A 13,475-nucleotide genomic window follows, 5' to 3' on the forward strand; every position below is an offset into this window, starting at 1 on the left:
CAAGCATAGAAAATTTACTACTCTCCACACAAGCAACTTTCTTCTCATGAATAATAGTGGGAGCAAACTCAACAAAATAATTATAATGTGAGGCATAATCCAATTGAAAACTAAAATCATGATGACAAGTTTCATGGATATCATTATTCTTTATAGCATACAAGTCATCACAATAATCATCATATATAGCAACTTTGTTCTCATAATCAATTGGAACCTCTTCCGAAATAGTGGATTCATCACAAAGTAAAGTCATGACCTCTCCAAATCCACTTTCATCAATATAATCATCATAAATAGGAGGCATGCTTTCATCATAATAAATTTGCTCATCAAAACTTGGGGGTCAAAAAATATCATCTTCATCAAACATAGCTTCCCCAAGCTTGTGGCTTTGCATATCATTAGCATCATGGATATTCAAAGAATTAATACTAACAACATTGCAATCATGCTTATCATTCAAATATTTAGTGCCAAACATTTTATAGATTTCTTCTTCTAGCACTTGAGCACAATTATCCTTTCCATCATACTCACGAAAGATACTAAAAAGGTGAAGCGTATGAGACAAACTCAATTCCATTTTTTTATGTAATTTTCTTTTATAAACTAAACTAGTGATAAAACAAGAAACTAAAAGACTCGATTGCAAGATCTAAAGATATACCTTCAAGCACTCACCTCCCCGGCAACAGCGCCAGAAAAGAGCTTGATGTCTACTACACAACCTTCTTCTTGTAGACGTTGTTGGGCCTCCAAGTGCAGAGGTTTGTAGGACAGTAGCAAATTTCCCTCAAGTGGATGACCTAAGGTTTATCAATCCGTAGGAGGCGTAGGATGAAGATGGTCTCTCTCAAGCAACCCTGCAACCAAATAACAAAGAGTCTCTTGTGTCCCCAACACACCCAATACAATGGTAAATTGTATAGGTGCACTAGTTCGGTGAAGAGATGGTGATACAAGTGCAATATGGATGGTAGATAAAGGTATTTGTAATCTGAAAATATAAAAACAGCAAGGTAACTAATGATAAAAGTGAGTGTAAACGGTATTGCAATGATAGGAAATAAGGCCTAGGGTTCATACTTTCACTAGTGTAAGTCCTCTCAACAATACTAACATAATTGGATCATAAAATTACCCCTCAACATGCAACAAAGAGTCACTCCAAAGTCACTAATAGCGGAGAACAAACGAAGAGATTATGGTAGGGTATGAAACCACCTCAAAGTTATTCTTTCCAATCAATCTGTTGGGCTATTCCTATAAGTGTAACAAACAGCCCTAGAGTTCGTACTAGAATAACACCTTAAGATACAAATCAACCAAAATCCTAATGTCACCTAGATACTTCAATGTCACCTCAAGTATCCTTGGGCATGATTATACGATATGCATCACACAATCTCAGATTCATCTATTCAACCAACACAAAGGACCTCAAAGAGTGCCCCAAAGTTCCTACCGGAGAATCACGACGAAAACGTGTGCCAACCCCTATGCATAGGTTCTTGGGTGGAACCCACAAGTTGATCACCAAAACATACATCAAGTGAATCACGTGGTATCCCATTGTCACCATAGATACGCACGGCAAGACATACATCAAGTGTTCTCAAATCTTTAAAGACTCAATCCGATAAGATAAATTCAAAGGGGAAACTCAATTCATTACAAGAGAGTAGAGGGGAGGAGAAACATAAGATCCAACTATAATAGCAAAGCTCGCGATACATCAAGATCGTACCACCTCAAGAACACGAGAGAGAGAGAGAGATCAAACACATAGCTACTGGTACATACCCTCAGCCCCGAGGGAGAACTAGTCCCTCCTCGTCATGGAGAGCACCGGGATGATGAAGATGGCCACCGGAGAAGGATTGCCCCCTCCGGCAGGGTGCCGGAACGGGTCTAGATTGAGTTTCGATAGCTACGGAGGCTTCTAGCGGCGGAACTCCCGATCTATGTTGCTCCCGGATGTTTTTAGGGTATATGGAGATATATAGGCGGAAGAAGTACGTCAGGGGGGCACGAGGGGCTCACGAGGCAGGGGCGCGCCCAGGGGGGGCCCTCCACCCTCGTGACCTCCCCGGAAACTTGTTGGAGTAGGGTCCAAGTCTCCTGGATCACGTTCGTTGAGAAGATCACGTTCCCGAAGGTTTCATTCTGTTTGGACTCCGTTTGATATTCTGTTTCCTCGAAATACTGAAATAGGCAAAAAACAACAATTCTGGGCTGGGCCTCCGGTTAATAGGTTAGTCCCAAAAATAATATAAAAGTGGAAAATAAAGCCCAATATAGTCCAAAACAGTAGATAAATTAGAATGGAGCAATCAAAAATTATAGATACGTTGGAGACGTATCAGTCTCCGATCTCGAAAGCCAAGTCACGATGCTTGCTATCATAGTCATTGCCAAGTCCAAAACAGTAGATAAAGTAGCATGGAGCAATCAAAGCCAAGTCACGATTGTGCGGCTTTGAGATTTTCACGAATGACTTTGCACATTTCTTCAGCCTCTGAGATCAAGTCATTGCCAAGAAGTTGGCATTCACCAATCTCTGACCAGTTAAGAGGAGTACGACACTTCCTGCCACAGAGAATCTCGAATGGGGCCTTGCCCGAACTCGCTTGGAAACTGTTGTTGTAGGAGAACCCGGCATATGGAAGACAATCTTCCCACTTCATACCAAAAGAGATGACACAAGACCTGAGCATATCTTCAAGAATCTGATTTACTCGCTCGACTTGGCCACTGGTTTGAGGATGAAAAGTTGTGCTGAAGCGGATGTTGGCGCCCATGGCCTTCTGAAAAGAATCCCAGAACTTAAAGGTGAAGATGCTACCACGATCTAAAGATATCAGCTGTGGAGTGCCGTGCAGAGAGGCAATCCTGGAGGTATATAGCTCTGCCAACTAAGCTGCTGTGATAGACTCTTTGATAGGAAGAAAATGAGCCACTTTAGGAAGCTTGTCGATGACAACGAAGATAGCATCATTGCCACGCTTGGACTTTGGAAATCCAATCATGAATTCCATCTCAATATGGTCAAACTTCCATTCTGGAATGGCAAGAGGTTGGAGGAGACCAGCTGGTCGTTGGTGTTCTGCTTTCACTCTTCTGCAGACATCACATTCGTTCACGAACTGAGCAGTCTCGCGCTTCATTCGAGTCCACCAAAATGACTGCTTGAGGTCCTGGTACATCTTTGTACTTCCAGGGTGAATAGAGAGGAGTGAATTGTGAGCCTCGTTCATAATGACTTTACGAAGGTCACCTTTAGGAACAACAATGCGATCCTCGAAGAATAGAGTATCCTTGTCATCAAGACGATAGAACTTGTACTTGGGTTGACTCTTGGCAATCCCAATCTTCACCTTCTTCACCATAGCATCAAGAAGTTGAGCTTCACGAATCTGATCTTGCAAAGTAGGAGAGACTTGGAGGTTGGCAAGGAATCCTTGGGGAACAACTTGAAGATTAAGTTTGCGGAAAGCTTCACAAAGCTCTAGTTGATAGGGCTTGATAATCAAACTGTTGCAGTAAACCTTCCTGCTCAATGCGTCAGCAATTACATTGGCCTTTCCTGGAGTATATTCGATACTCGGATTATACTCTTGAATCATTTCAACCCAATGAGTCTGCCTGAGGTTGAGGTTGGGCTGAGTGAAGATGTACTTGAGACTCTTATGATAAGTGAAGATGTCCACTTTTCTTCCCAATAAGAGATGTTTCCAAGTTAAAAGAGCATGGACAACTGCCGCCAACTCGAGGTTGTGGGTGGGTTAGTTCTTTCCGTTGGGCTTCAACTGGCGAGAGGTATAGGCCACAAATTTCTTCTCTTCCATCAACACTGCACCGAGACCTTGAAGGAAGCATCACAGAAGACCTCGAACGGTTTGGATTCATCAGGAGGAGTCAGAACTGGAGCAGTGACTAACTTCGCTTTGAGGGTGTTGAAAGCAATGTCACATTCAGGCGACCAGACATACTTCACATGCTTCTGGAGAAGGTTGGAAAGAGGCTTCGCGATCTTTGAGAAGTTCTCAACAAACCTCCGGCAATAGCTTGCGAGCCCAAGGAAGCTGCGGAGTTGCTTCACATTTTGAGGTGGTTCCCAATTCACAATTGCAGACACCTTCTCAGGACTAACAGCTATGCCCTTGGCAGAGATGATATGCCCAAGGTAGAGAACCTCATCGAGCCAAAACTCGCACTTTGAAAACTTCGCATAGAACTGATGTTCTCTGAGTTTATCCAGAACCAATCTCAAATGCTTGGCATGATCCTCCTTGTTCTTGGAAAAGACCAAAATGTCATCGAGGTAGACCAAGACGAAGTCATTTGTGTAGGCATTGAAGATGAAGTTCATCATGCGAGAGAATGTTGGATGTGCATTGACAAGGCCGAAAGACATGACAGTGTATTCATATGAACCATAGCTTGTTCTGAATGCTGTCTTGGGGATATCTTCTTCACGAATGCGAATCTGATGATAGCCCATACGGAGGTTAAGCTTGGCGAATAATTGAGCACCTTTGAGTTGTTCGAAAAGCTCATTGATGTTGGGAAGTGGGTACTTGTTCTTTATGCTCTTCTTGTTCAATGGACAGTAGTCGACACAAAGTCGATCCGTTCCATCCTTCTTCTTAACGAAAAGAACACCACAACCCATGGAGAAGAACTTGGTCGGATGAGAGCCATACGCTCTTGAATGTCGAGTTATTTCTTCAGCTCCTTCAACTCTTCAGGTCCAAGCTTGTAAGGACGTTTGCAAACAGGTTCTGTGCCAGGCTCAAGATCGATGACGAATTCAACTGGCCGATGCGGAGGCATTCCTGGAAGCTCTTCTGGAAAGACGTCTTGATATTCGCAAATGACTGGAATCTGAGAGATGGCATCCAGCTCGCCCTTCTCATTGAGAGAAAACAGTCGGATGGTATCATCACGAGCGGCAAAGACGATTACATCCTCAGACGAATGTGTCAATTGAATCTACCTGGCAGCACAATCAAGCTGAGCCTTGTGCTTAGAAAGCCAGTCCATTCCGAGAATAAGATCAATATCTGAGTTACCAAGGACCACTTGAGAGGACAGAAACTTATTCGCCCAACATGATAGTAACATCCGGGACGCAATTGTTAGAAGTCATTTGCTTGCCCGGGGACACAATCTTCAATGGGAAAGGAATCTTTTTGGTCACAAAATCATGCTTGGCAACAAAAGGTCTTGAAATAAAAGAAAGCGATGCACCAGTGTCAAAAAGAACTTTTGCAGGAACATCGTTAACAGGAAGGTTACCCATGATAACTTCTGACGAGTCCTCTGCCTGAGCTGCGTTCATCATTTTGACCTTGGCATGCTTGGGATTTCCGTCGAAGATCAAGTCTCCGCGGATGTTGGCCGTGTAGTTTAAGCTTCCAAACCTGACCTGGTGGCCAGGGGCGTAACTCTCGATCTGCTCCAGATGGCCAAGCGAGTTGGCCCGCAGTGCGAAGCCGCCGAATACAAAGATCTGTCCGGGGAGAAAAGTCTCACCCTGGACTGCATCGCTATCGATGATCGAAGGAGCCATCAAGCCTAACGGCGACGACATAGAGGAACTCTCAATGAAATCACCAATGTCGGTGTCAAAACTGGCAGATCTCGAGTAGGGGGTCATCTAAGGCGGATGGTAACAGGAGGCAGGGGACACGATGTTTTACCCAGGTTGGGCCCTCTTGATGGAGGTAAAACCCTACGTCCTGCTTGATTATTCTTGATAATATGAGTAGTACAAGTGTTGATCTACCACGAGATCGGAGAGGCTAAACCCTAAAAGCTAGCCTATGGTATGATTGTACGTTGTCCTACGGACTGAAACCCTCCGGTTTATATAGACACCGGAGGGGGCTAGGGTTACACAAGGTCGGTTACAAAGGAGGAGATATCCATAACCGTATTACCTAGCTTGCCTTCCACGCCAAGTAGAGTCCCATCCGGATACGGGACGGAGTCTTCAATCTCGTATCTTCATAGTCCAACAGTCTGGCCAAAGGATATAGTCCGGCTTTCCGGAGACCCCCTAATCCAGGACTCCCTCACTAGGCAACTATGCTTGAGATATGATTATACTTGTTGCTATAAGGTGAAGGCTCCACACCTTCCCTTTTCATGTGAATTTAATGATAATGAAACCTTAGCTTCTTATGCTAATGGTATATATGATTACGATGATGTGGAACAAATAGAAGAATTTGTTGCTTTTAAGGGTGCTTATGAAATTGAATCTTCGTTTGAAAAGCATGAAGCTTATGATGATGATGTTTATAGGCCTGAAAATTTAGCTATCTTAAAATATTTCTATGATAATTATTAATATAATTCCTATATTAATGCGCTTATTGAGAAAGTCTTCGCTGTCCAAGAAGAGACTAATATTTTGCAGGAGTCTATGGAAGAAGAAATTGATGAAACTGTGAGCTCATTGGATGAAAAAGATGAGGAGGAGAGCGAAGAACAAAAGGAGGAAGAGCGGATTAGCTACCCGTGCCCACCTTCTAATGAGAGTAACTCTTCAACTCATACATTGTTTAATTTCCCGTCGTGCTTACCGGAGGACGATTGTTATGATCCCATTTATTCTTTTGAAATATCCCTTTTTGATGATGCTTGCTATGCTTGTGGCCAAGATGCCAATATGAATTATGCTTATGGAGATGAACTTTCTGTAGTTCCTTATGTTAAACATGAAATTGTTGCTATTGCACCCACGCATGATAGTCCTATTATCTTTTTGAATTCTCCCGACTACACTATATCGGAGAAGTTTGCCCTTATTAAGGATTATATTGATGGGTTGCCTTTTACCATTACACATGATGATTTTGATAGATATAATATGCATGTGCTTGCTGCTCCTACTTGCAATTATTATGAGAGAGGAACTATATATCCACCTCTCTATGTTTCCAATATGATAAAATTGCAAGAAACTATTTATACTATGCATTGGCCTTTACTTTGTGTGCATGAATTGTTCTTCTATGACATGCCGATGCATAGGAAGAGAGTTAGACTTAGTTGTTGTATGATATATGTTACTTTGTTCTCACTACTAAATTACAAATCATTGTTAATTAAAATTGGCTTTGATATACCTTGGGATCCGGGTGGATTCATTACTTGAGCACTATATGCCTAGCTTAATGGCTTTAAAGAAAGCGTTGCCACGGAGACAACCCGGAAGTTTTAGAGAGTCATTTATTTCTGTTGTGTGCTTTTATAAAGTTTAGAAATAAAAATAATGTGCCAAGGTTTGCCTTTAGGATGTTTACATTTGCTTGATGATTTGTACGGTGCAGGACAGAAACTTTGGCTGTAGTGCGCGATTTTACATTTTTTGCTGGAATGTCAAATAGTTTGGATTCTTCTTGCACTGTATTGCTATACAAATTGTTTATTTTTCCTAATTATCAGAAGTATGGTGAATGTTCAGATTATTACAGACTGTTCTGGTTTAGACAGATTCTGTTTTTGATGCATAGTTTACTTGTTTTGATGAAACTATCGAATTATATTTGTGGATTAAGCCATGAAAAAGTTATATTACAGTAGACACAATGCAAAAACAAAATATGAATTGGTTTGCAACAGTACTTAGAGCAGTGATTTGCTTTATTATACTAATGGATCTTACCGAGTTTTCTGTTGAAGTTTTGTGTGGATGTAGTGTTCGATGATCGAGAAGGTCTCGATGTGAGAAGAAGGAAGAGAGGCAAGAGCTCAAGCTTGGGGATGCCCGAGGCACCCCAAGTAAATATTCAAGGAGACTCAAGCGTCTAAGCTTGGGGCTGACCCGGAAGGCATCCCCTCTTTCTCCAACAAGTATCAATATGTTTTCGGATTCGTTTCGTTCATGTGATATGTGCAATCTTGGAGCGTCTTTTGCATTTAGTTTTCATTTTTCTTTTATGCACCATGCTGGTATGAGATAGTCATTGGTTGATTTATAGAATGCTCTTTGCACTTCACTTATATCTTTTGAGTATGGCTTTATAGAATGCTTCATGTGCTTCACTTATGTCATTTGAAGTTTGGATTGCCTGCTTCTCTTTACATAGACAACCGCCATTTGTAGAATGTTCTTTTGCTTCACTTATATTTGTTAGAGCGTGGGCATATCTTTTGTATAAATAATTAAACTCTCTTGCTTCACTTATATCTATTTAGAGAGATGACAGGAATTGGTCATTCACATGGTTAGTCATAAAATCCTACATAAAACTTGTAGATCACTGAATATGATATGTTTGATTCCTTGCAATAGTTTTGCGATATAAAGATGGTGCTATTAGAGTCATGCTAGTGGGTAGTTGTGGATTGTAGAAATACTTGTGTTGAGGTTTGTGATTCCCGTAGCATGCACGTATGGTGAACCATTATGTAACGAAGTTGGAGCATGAGGTATTTATTGACTGTCTTCCTTATGAGTGGCGGTCGGGGACGAGCGTTGGTCTTTTCCTACCAATCTATCCCCTAAGGGCATGCGTAGTAGTACTTTGCTTCGTGGGCTAATAAAATTTTGCAATAAGTATGTGAGTTCTTTATGACTAATGTTGAGTCCATGGATTATACGCACTCTCACCCTTCCACCATTGCTAGCCTCTCTAGTACTGCGGAACTTTCGCCGGTACCATAAACCCACCATATACCTTCCTCAAAACAGCCACCATACCTACCTATTATGGCATTTCCATAGCCATTCTGAGTATATTGCCATGCAAATTCCATCATCATGATCATCATAGAGCATTTTTCGTCATATTGCTTTGCATGATCGTAAGATAGCTAGCATGATGTTTTCATGGCTTGTCCGTTTTTTGATGTCATTGCTACGCTAGATCGTTGCACATCTCGGTACACCGCCAGTGGCATTAATATAGAGTCATATCTTTGTTCTAGATCGAGTTGTAATATTGAGTTGTAAGTAAATAAAAGTGTGATGATCATCATTATTAGAACATTGTCCCATGTGAGGTTATCAAAATAAAAGTGGCCAAAGAAGCCCAAAAAAAAGAGAGAGAGAGGCCAAACAAGCCTACAAAAAAAAAATATATATATATAAAATGAGAGAAAAAGAGAGAAGGGGCAATGCTACTATCCTTTTACCACACTTGTGCTTCAAAGTAGCACCATGTTCTTCATATAGAGAGTCTCTTGAGTTATCACTTTCATATACTAGTGGGAATTTTCATTATAAAACTTGGCTTGTATATTCCAACGATGGGCTTCCTCAAATGCCCTAGGTCTTCATGAGCAAGCAAGTTGGATGCACACCCACTTAGTTTTAGTTTGAACTTTCATATACTTATAGCTCTAGTGCATCCGTTGCATGGCAGTCCCTACTCACTCACATTGATATCTATTGATGGGCATCTCCATAGCCCGTTGATATGCCTAGTTGATGTGAGACTATCTTCTCCTTTTTGTCTTCTCCACAACCACCATTCTATTCCACCTATAGTGCTATATCCATGGATCACGCTCATGTATTGCGTGAGGGTTGAAAATGCTAAAGCGCGTTAAAAAGTATGAACCAATTGCTCGGCTTGTCATTGGGGTTGTGCATGATGTGAGTATTTTGTGTGGTGAAGATGGAGCATAGCCAGACTATATGATTTTGTAGGGATAACTTTCTTTGGCCTTGTTATTTTGAAAAGACATGATTGCTTTATTAGTAGGCTTGAAGGATTATTGTTTTTATGTCAAATGATAGACTATTGCTTTGAATCACTCGTATCTTAATATTCATGACATGATTAGATTACATGATCAAGATTATGCTAGGTAGAATTCCACATCAAAAATTATCTTTTTTATCATTTACCTACTCGAGGACGAGCAGGAATTAAGCTTGGGGATGCTAATACGTCTCCGTCGTATCTATAATTTTTGATTGTTCCATGCCAATATTCTACAACTTTCATATACTTTTGGCAACTTTTTATACTATTTTTGGGACTAACATATTGATCCAGTGCCCAGTGCTAGTTCTTGTTTGATGCATGTTTTTTGTTTCGCAGAATATCCATATCAAACGGAGTCCAAACGGGATAAAAACCGACAGAGATTTTTTTGGAATATATATGATTTTTGGAAGAAAAATCCACGCGAGACCATGCCCGAGGTGGCCACGAGGCAGGGGGGCGCGCCTGCCCCCCTGGGCGCACCCCTGAACCTCGTTGGCCACCTGTAAGAAGGTTGATGTCCTTCTTTCGCCGCAAGAAAGCTAATATTAGGATAGAGATTGTGTTAAAATTTCAGCCCAATCGGAGTTACGGATCTCCGGGAATATAAGAAACAGAGAGAGACAGAGAGACAGATCCAATCTCGGAGGGGATCTCGCCCCTCCTGTGCCATGGAGGCCATGGACCAGAGGGGAAACCCTTCTCCCATCTAGGGAGGAGGTCAAGGAAGAAGAAGAAGGAGGGGGGCTCTCTCCCCCTCGCTTCCGGTGGCACCGGACTACCACCGGGGGCCATCATCATCACCGCGATCTACACCAACACCTCCGCCATCTTCACCAACATCTCCATCACCTTCCCCCCTCTATCTATAGCGGTCCACTCTCCTGCAACCCGTTGTACCCTCTACTTGAACACGGTGCTTTATGCTTCATATTATTATCCAATGATGTGTTGCCATCCTATGATGTCTGAGTAGACTTTCGTTGTCCTATCGATGGTTGATGAATTGCTATGATTGATTTAATTTGCTTGTGGTTATGTTGCTGTCCTTTGGTGCCCATCATATGATTGTGCATGTGGATCACACCCTAGGGTTAACTCTACATTGATAGGACTATGTATTGGAGGGCAAGGGTGAGAGAAGCTTCAGCCTAGCATAAAAATTGATGCATACGGGATTGAAGGGGGGCCAATATATCTTAATGCTATGGTTGGGTTGTACCTTAATGAATGTTAGTAGTTGCCGATGCTTGCTAATAGTTCCAATCATAAGTGCATAGAATTCCAAGTAAGGGATGCCATGCTAGCAGTGGCCTCTCCCACATAATACTTGCTATCAGTCTAGTAAAGTAGTCAATTGCTTAGGGGCAATTTTGCAACTCCTACCACCAATTTTCCACACTCGCTATATTTACTTTATTGCTTCTTTACTTACAACAGCCCCTACTTTTTATTTACATAATCTTTATTATCTTGCAAACCTATCCAACAACACCTACAAAGTACTTCTAGTTTCATACTTGTTCTAGGTAAAGCGAACATCAAGCGTGCGTAGAGTTGTATCGGTGGTTGATAGAACTTGAGGGAATATTTGTTCTGCCTTTAGCTCCTCGTTGGGTTCGACACTCTTACTTATCGGAAACTATTGCGATCCCCTATACTTGTGCGTTATCAAGACCTTTTTCTGGCGCCGTTGCCGGGGAGCAATAGTGTGGGGTGAATATTCTCGTGTGTGCTTGTTTGCTTTATCACTAAGTAATTTTTATTTGTTGTTCTTAGTTGCTCTCTATCTTTAGTTATGATTATTGAACACGAAATACCAAAAAAATTAGGTGTACTTGCTACTCATGGAGATGGGGAACCTCCTAAAACCCTCGATCCTGGTTATGTGAAAAATATTATGTAATACTTTAATAATCCTGAGAAAACCCCATTCAATTATGTAATGGGAGTAACGTTGGATCAACGTGAATACTTTAGGAATTACCGCTTGACACAAAAGGTAAACTATTATGGGATCAAATTCATATATTGAATTGGTATGCTAGGCAACTATGCTTGAGATATGATTATACTTGTTGCTCTAAGGTGAAGGCTCCACACCTTCCCTTTTCATGTGAATTTTATGATAATGAAACCTTAGCTTCTTATGCTAATGGTATATATGATTACTATGATGTGGAACAAATAGAAGAATTTGTTGCTTTTAAGGGTGCTTATGAAATTGAATCATTCTTTGAAAAGCATGAAGCTTATGATGATGATGTTTATAGGCCTGAAAATTTAGCTATCTTAAAATATTGCTATGATAATTATTAATATAATTCCTATATTAATGCGCTTATTGAGAAAGTCTCCGTTGTCCAAGAAGAGACTAATATTTTGCAGGAGTCTATGGAAGAAGAAATTGATGAAACTGTGAGCTCATTGTATGAAAAAGATGAGGAGGAGAGCGAAGAACAAAAGGAGGAAGAGCGGATTAGCTACCCGTGCCCACCTTCTAATGAGAGTAACTCTTCAACTCATACATTGTTTAATTTACCTTCGTGCTTACTGGAGGATGATTGCTACGATGATTGTTATGATCCCGTTGATTCTTTTGAAATATCCCTTTTTGATGACACTTGCTATGCTTGTGGCCAAGATGCCAATATGAATTATGCTTATGGAGATGAACTTGCTATAGTTCCTTATGTTAAACTTGAAATTGTTGCTATTGCACCCACGCATAGTCCTATTATCTTTTTGAATTCTCAGGACTACACTATATCGGAGAAGTTTGCCCTTATTAAGGATTATATTGATGGGTTGCCTTTTACCGTTACACATGATGATTTTGATAGATATAATATGCATGTGCTTTCTGCTCCTACTTGCAATTATTATGAGAGAGGAACTATATCTCCACCTCTCTATGTTTCCAATATGATAAAATTGCAAGAAACTGTTTATACTATGCATTGGCCTTTACTTTGTGTGCATGAATTGTTCTTCTATGACATGCCGATGCATAGGAAGAGAGTTAGACTTCGTTATTGTATGATATATGTTACTTTGTGCTCACTACTAAATTACAAATCATTGTTAATTAAAATTGGCTTTGATATACCTTGGGATCCGGGTGCACTACTGGAATCCGCTACTTTGCCATATGCTAGCTCTTTGTCGTCTGCTAGCAGACGACAAAGAAGCTCTTTGCCATCAGCTACCCAAAAGCAGACGACAAAGAACTGGCTGATGGCAAAGACCTTCTTTGCCATCAGCCAGTTCTTTGCCGTCCGCTAGCAGACGGCAAAGATTCTTTGCCATCAGCTGGCAGACGACAAAGAGGGAGGCGGCCCACACTGACGGGTTGATTAGCGAAAACCTAACGGGACCCCTCTTTGCCGTCCGCTAGCAGACGTCAAAGAGTAATAAAGCGGACATCAAAGGGGGGCGGACGACAAACGTTTAGGTTACTAACGGCCGAGCCCCACCCCGCCCATCTCTCTCTGCTTCGATCTGTCCCCCTCCTCCCCGACGACCACCGCCACCCGCCGCCGCCCCCGCAACCCACCGCCGCCCCCTTGCCTCACCTCCTCTCGCCCCGTCGCCCCATCGTCCCAACCACTCGCCACCGCCGCCGCCACCCGCCACCGCCCCCTGGCCCCACCGCCCCTCGCCCCATCGCCCCCACCACCCACCACCGCCCTGGCGCCCCATTGCCCGCGCCGAGCCAGGCTCACCGCGGGCCCCCTGCGTCCG

The sequence above is a fragment of the Triticum aestivum genome, chromosome 5A (assembly GCF_018294505.1).
Source record: "Triticum aestivum cultivar Chinese Spring chromosome 5A, IWGSC CS RefSeq v2.1, whole genome shotgun sequence".
NCBI classification, from domain to species: Eukaryota; Viridiplantae; Streptophyta; class Magnoliopsida; order Poales; family Poaceae; genus Triticum; species Triticum aestivum.